This window comes from Bos javanicus, chromosome 28 (assembly GCF_032452875.1).
Source record: "Bos javanicus breed banteng chromosome 28, ARS-OSU_banteng_1.0, whole genome shotgun sequence".
Taxonomy (NCBI): domain Eukaryota; kingdom Metazoa; phylum Chordata; class Mammalia; order Artiodactyla; family Bovidae; genus Bos; species Bos javanicus.
The window spans coordinates 1547232-1554364 of record NC_083895.1 but is presented as its reverse complement, the minus strand read 5'-3'; the positions used below and the strand labels follow the sequence as shown (position 1 = coordinate 1554364).

Below are 7133 nucleotides of genomic sequence, written 5' to 3'. Positions count from 1 at the left end.
CCACTCTGCGTAACAGAGGCATTTTTTAGGCTTTACTGCCATTTTAAGATATTTTCTCATAAGGGTATTTTACAATGATAGTGAGAAAATCTAAGAACTTCAGTGGCTTTTATCTTTTACAATTTTAATGAATAATTAAGAATTCTTTTCTGTCTTAAGAGATTTTTCAAATATATGGTCAAATCCACACTTTCATAATGAACAAAATTAATGCTCTAGCCTTCAATAAATAAGGGAAAAAAGCAAATAAAATAGTCAAATATCAAGAACTTATAGCTCTTTACTCTTAGTGTAATTAATATGAATGTCTTTATCAATCCATTATATTAGTATACATGCCACTTTATATATCTTCCAAAAAATCTGTTGAGTTTATGCAAATAATTTATGTTATAATGTGTGTGTGTGTGTAACATCTACTATATATATATATATAGTAGATGTTATCCCTCTGTTGATTTTGCCACTGAGATAAAATTAATACTCAAAAATGTTATCTAGTGTTTTCAGTTTATTATGCATTTATTTATTCCTCCATTGTGATCTGGACAACATGGAATTTTCTTTGGATAATGGAGCCAAACCTTCTCACAAACAAGGTGAAATAAAATAATGCTTTAAGTAGACGGTTCTTTGTGAATGACAAAGAGATAAAGAGGACATTAAACAAGGGTCAAGAAGAGGAAAGAAGAGAAAGAAATTGTCATGGAGATAGTGATAAAAATATTGATAATGATAGCCCATTGATGTACTTTATCAAGGTCCTTTCCACTTTCCCTAAATTTTCTTTTTCATTTTTTTAAATCTTTATTCATACAAAATGACAATTAGCATGTATAAGGTGTACAAGGTGAAAATTAGACACATGTGTGCATTATGACTGGGCTTCCCAGGTGGCGCAAGTGGCAAAGATCTTGCCTGCCAATACAGGAGACATAAGAAACATGGTTTTAATTCCTGGGTCCAAAAGACCCCCTGGAGGAGGGCATTGCAACCCACTCCAGTATTTTGCCTGGAGAGTCCCCATGGACAGAGAAGCCTGACAGACCACAGTCCATGGAGTCTCAAAGAGTTGGGCATGACTGAAGTGAATGAGAACACATTGTGACATGATCACCACATAAGATTAGTCAACACATTCATTAATTCACATAGTTACCATTTGGAGTGTTTGTATAATGAAGACAATTAAGATCTACTTTTCTAGAAAATTTAAAGTTTAAAATACAGAATTGTTAACTGAAGTCAAGTATATATTAGAGTCCCAGAAGTTTTTCCTCATACAACAGAAAAGTTGTACACTTTGACAAATATTTCAAACTTCTTTCACCTACCAGACCTTGGAAACAATCAATCTACTCTGTATTTCTATAAATTAATCCTTTTTGTATTCAACATGCATGTGAGATAATACAGTAGTTATCTTTCACTGTCTGACTTCACTTAGAGTAATGACTTCATGGTTCTCCCATGTTGTAGCGAACGAGGCTTCTTTACTTATAAAATATGTGAGCTTGTCCACCTCATAGCTCATTTAATTATCAGATTCCCTGACTAATATTGTTTCATTTACTACGAATAATTTTTAGATTTGTGACTGAATATATCTATCCAAAGACATACTAGTTTTAGATTTTGCTTTGGATTCATAACACTCAATATTTTATTTCATGATTGTTAGGCTTCTATTGAGTTACTTACCTGCTTAGTTAGTTAATGCTTGTTGGTAACACTAGCTTATATTCATTAGTATAGAAACTACAGTATGTCCCATTAAATATAAAGAATGCTCAAAAATCTTTCAGGAAGCACATAACAAATCTTCAGGCAAATTGAAATGTAGGTTAAATGAAAGAATAAACCAATGATATTTGATCAAGTTAGAAAATTCCAGAAAGTTTTCAACAAAGTGGAGGTGCCATATATAAATTGTTGATACATATGAACATGCTGTATTTGGAGACTGTAGCATTTCTAAAATTTGGGCTATACAACAAATGCTCATTTATAACATTGTAAGCATTGGGAAAATTTTGGTTCTCTTGTATGATGAAATATAACTCTAGAAATACAAAACCCAAAATGTGTTTATGTGTGTAAAATATAAACATTTAACCCCAGCTTTTAAGTTTCACTTTTCCAGAGCCTGTTTCACATCTTTGTTCCTTAGACTAAATCATAGGGTTTAACATTGGAGTCACAAGAGTGTCAAACAATGAGGTCATCTTGTCTTGATCTAGAGAATTAGGATGAACTCGGCCTGAAATATATAAAGAGCATAGTTTCCTGGAAAATTGCCACTGCAGTTAGGTGGGAGGTGCTGGTGGAAAAAGCTTTGAACCTCCCCTCAAAAGAGTGGATCTTCAAGACTGAAAGGGTAGTATAACAATAAGAGACAAGGACTCCTGAAATGGTACTCAGTTCAATGAAGGTAAAAATAATGAGTAACACCAACTCACTGACCTGTATATCAGAGCAGGAAAGGAGGAAAATTGGAGGTAAATCACAGAAGAAATGGCTAATCTCATTTGACCCACAGAAACATAAGCGGAATACTAATGTCATGTGTATCGAGCACCTGCCATTCCCACCAGGTAAACCCCAGCCACGAGCAGGGAGCACATGTTGACCTCTGGACATGCTGACCACATAAAGCAAGGGGCTGAGGGGCTGCTGACGGCCTTGTACCAGTCATAGGCCATCACTGCCAGCAGAAGAGATTCAGAATTTGTAGAGATGTAGAAGACAAAGAACTTCAGAGCACAGCCACTGAAGGAGACGGATTTGTTCTTGGCAAATTGGTCCACCAGCATCTTGGGCACAATTGCTGTGGAATAGCAGAGGTCACAGAAGGAGAGGTGGCTGAGGCAAAATACATGGATGTGTGCAGCTGGGAATCCATCCTAATCATTCCAAGGTTTTCCAGAAGGTTAGTAAGATAAGCAAGTAGAACCATGGTAAAAAGAGCTATCTTATTCTTAGTGTTATCAGTAATTCCCAAGAAAATGAGTTCAGTCAGAGAGGAGCAATTCCCTCTATCCATCCTTCTTTGTTCTGATGTAAACTTTTAGAAAATGATCAAGAAAATGATACATGGATGTAGAACACTTCTACACAACTGCAAAACATCATAAGGAGGAAGGTGATTTTTGTTTGTATTTGTGTTTTAATAATTACAACATAATCTAGATCATGGATATCCACTGTTTAAAGGTAGATTGCTATCTGTTCTGTTCTGTTCAGTTCAGTCACTCAGTCATGTCCGACTCTTTGCAAACTCATGGAATGCAGCACGCCAGGCCTCCCTGTCCATCACCAACTCCCAGAGTTTACAAACACTCATGTCCATTGAATCAGTGATTCCATCCAACCATCTCATCCTCTGTCTTCCCCTTCTCCTCCTGCCTTCAATCTTTCCCAGCATCAGGGTCTTTTCAAATGAGTCAGCTCTTAGCATAAGGTGGCTAAAGTATTGGAGTTTCAGCTTCAACATCAGTCCTTCCAATGAACACCCAGGACTGATATCCTTTGGGATGGACTGGTTGGATCTCCTTGCAGTCTAAGGGACTCTCGAGAGTCTTCTTCAACACCACAGTTCAAAAGCATCAATTCTTTGGTGCTCAGCTTTCTTTATAGTCCAACTGTCACATCTGTACATGACTACTGGAAAAATCATGACCTTGACTAAACAGACCTTTGTTGGCAAAGCAATGTCTCTGCTTTTTAATATGATGTCTAGGTTGGTCATAACTTTCCTTCCAAGGAGTAAGCATCTTTTAATTTCATGGCTGCAGTCACCATCTTCAGCGATTTTGGAGCCCCCCAAAATAAAGTCAGCCACTGTTTCCACTGTTTCCCCTTAAATGTAGATGTCATTCATGAGTAGGTTATTTTATACAAGCTCATCTCTGAGCATTGCTTTTCTTGTCTCAGGGAGGAGCTTTTGATAAATTTAACTCACATTACCTCTTCAAAATAATATGGAAGAAACACCAGTGTTAGACCAGGCTGCAAGATCTAAGGACTAAGCGTTTCCCTGCTGGAAAATATTTACCTGGATACAAAATATGATTTAAAAAATGATTGCAATTTTTATGTTCTTCAAGAAAGCATGATTGGTTTAAGAGTCTTTGCTCTAGTTCCAGAAATAGTGAGTGTATCAAGGACTAGAAATATTTTTTAAAAATTGCTACTGCTTTTAGTCTATGTTGTATTTAGTATTTTCTGAAATGTGAAATAAGTATTGTTGATCTAGTTTTCTAGAGATTTTTTACTGCTTTCCCACAATGCTCATTACCTGTTTGTAGAATGGTTGTTTACCAGGGTCCAGCCCCGGCAGGATCCAGGGATTCCCTCAGGATGAACGGCATCTGTGTCAGAGAGAGAGTTAAAAGTAAAGAGGAGAGAAAGAGGCTTGATCTTCCTTGGTTTACACAGAAAGCCAATAAAGCTCCTGACATGGAACTTGCTCTGTTCACGGAGGCCACAGGCGCCCTCTCAGTGGGGTGAAGACACAGGGTGCCCTCTCCCCGGTGAAGACGCAGGGTGCCTTCCTGATCTGGTCTTAGAAGCCCAGGCAAAAAAGTGAACTCAGAGGGCCTCTGTGCTCCATGGAGTCAGCCTGAAAGAAAGAGAGAGAGAGAAAGAAAAAGAAAGAAAGAAAGAAGGACACGGGGAGATCAAGCTTCGGTGAGCAAGGCCCATAACTTTATTTTTAAAAGGAGCTTTTATACCCTCAGTTCTACATAGAGAATAATAGAGAGTGCAGAGTCATGCAGGGTCAGCAGTCCTTGACCCTTATCGAGACCAGGCTTTCTTTCTGCAAACCTATCGTATACAAAGGCTTTAGGTGATTTACATCATCTTCTGGCCATGTGGCCTGTTAACATTTTTCTTCTGATAAATGTTAGTCAACCAGAAAACTTATTTTCTCTAAAAGTGATTTCTCTAAAGTTTGGCGCCACTCTCCCAAAGCACTAGATAAAGTTGCATTCCTATAGAGCAAAGGTGCAGTGGGGTATAAAAAGGAAATAATTTATTAACTCAAGGGTCTAAAGTTGTTAACACCAAGGCTACTACTTATATATATATATATACCAACTATATAAACTAATATACTCCTAAGGACACAATGGGTAGGGGATATGGAAACTTGGCAGCAAGCATTGGCTCATCAATGAAATCCTTCACCAGTTCTATTCTAATATTTTTTAACTCCTCGAAAGGCTCTATATTTTTAGAATGTATTAAGCTTTCCGTGCCTCTCGTGGTTGGGAGGCTGTAAACAATCACATGCGTAGTTGTAAGAGTCTGGATAAACCTGTCAGGCAAGTTAGAAAGCCATCTGAAGGGTTTGAATTGAAACACTCCTATTATGCCCAGGAGACTTATTAACTAGAGCCTTAGGTTGATTTTATTCAAAGAAAGGTAGTCGGGGATAGCCCCTGTTAATGTCAGAAGAGTTGGTGAAAGGCATGATATAATAAACAGTAAACAGAAAGATTTTGGTTTCAGAGTGGATGCTCGAGTAGATCCAGGGAATCCCTCAAGTCCTGATCCTCCTTTGCCTGTCAGGTCTTCTTTGCATGACCCTTGTCATAGGTGGGATCTCCCGTGGTGGCCCCAGCAGTTGTTGTTAAAGGATGAATATCTTGATGAACAGAAAAAAAGAGAGAAAAATAGGAGAAAATAACAGAATTTGTCACATACATTTGCATCTATTTATCTTTTTAATGACTTTTCTAAATTATAAAATGGAAATGAGTAGAGGAGCAATGCTGCTGCTGCTAAGTCACTTCAGTCGTGTCCAACTCTGTGTGACCCCATAGAAGGCAGCCCACCAGGTCCCGCCATTCCTGGGATTCTCCAGGCAAGAACACTGGAGTGGGTTGCCATTTCCTCCTCCACTGCATGAAAGTGAAAAGTGAAAGTGAAGTTGCTCAGTCGTGTCCGACTCTTAGTGACCCCGTGGACTGCAGCCTACCAGGCTCCTCTGTCCATGGGATTTTCCAGGCAAGAGTGCTGGAGTGGGGTGCCATTGCCTTCTCCTAGAGGAACAATAAATACTTCTAAAAAACATATACCTTGTTATTGTATGTGTATATTTATGTGTGATCATGTGTATATATTTTAATAAATATGAAAGTAGAATGTAAGTAATGAACTTTTTCCTTAGACCTACCTAAGTATACATGCTCATGGTTCACATGGAGATGAATTTGTCCGTTTTTATTTTTATTGTGGTACCTACAAAAGCTTTTCAATAAAACAAAACATACCTTAAATTTCTGTATACACTTGCCCAATATTATTTCTAGTCATTAATATATGACTCATTTCAGTTCAGTCGCTCAGTCGTGTCCCACTCTCTGTGTCTTTCTAGTCATTAAATGCAGGTTTTAATAGGTAAGCTAGCATAAAATATTTTACTTATAATTTTTTTCTTTAAAAGTTAAGTATTTCTCCTACATTCTTTAAGTTAGGATATGGAAACCTACCTGAGATGAGGTCTTGGGTAGCTGAACAATAGGCAGATAGCCTTTTATTTTACCAGGTACACTGGGACTTAAATCCCTGAAGTTAATGCTCATACACTTTTATTAATTGTTTTCCTGCTTCTGTATATTCTGTTATGAACTCAGAAACAGCTTGGCAAAAGCTGAGTTTTTGTGCTTCAGTATTGTCACCAAATTGCTCTATGGTAAGAAGGATACTGTGAATTGTTTGTAGGATTGTTTTACAGTTACCCTGAATCTCCTCCTTCTCTAATTCAAAAGGAAACCTAATGATACTCAAAAAGATCTCTCTCAATCATTTCCAATGCCTTTGGATTGTTCATTGTGTTTTTGAAATTTTATCCTTCATACCTCATTTAGGAATTAAACTGTATTTCAACTGTATTTATACACAAAACTTAATAATATTGAAATGTAATACATATACCATAAAATTCACACTTCTAATGTATACACTTTTTTTATTTGTATTGTTTTTATTATATTTTCAAGGTTGTTCAGTTATCACCAGCATCTGCATTCAGAAAATGTTCATCAGTCTCATAATAAAACTATATCTATTAGTGCTTGCTCATCTCTGAAACCTCCCCCACCCCTGAAACCTCTCATCTACATCTC

General features: G+C 37.3%; 1 pseudogene; it reads right to left on the bottom strand.

Annotated features, from left to right (window-relative positions):
* Positions 1-2131: 2131 nt before the first annotated feature.
* Positions 2132-3043, bottom strand: LOC133240671 (olfactory receptor 5W2-like; annotated as a pseudogene).
* Positions 3044-7133: the final 4090 nt, after the last annotated feature.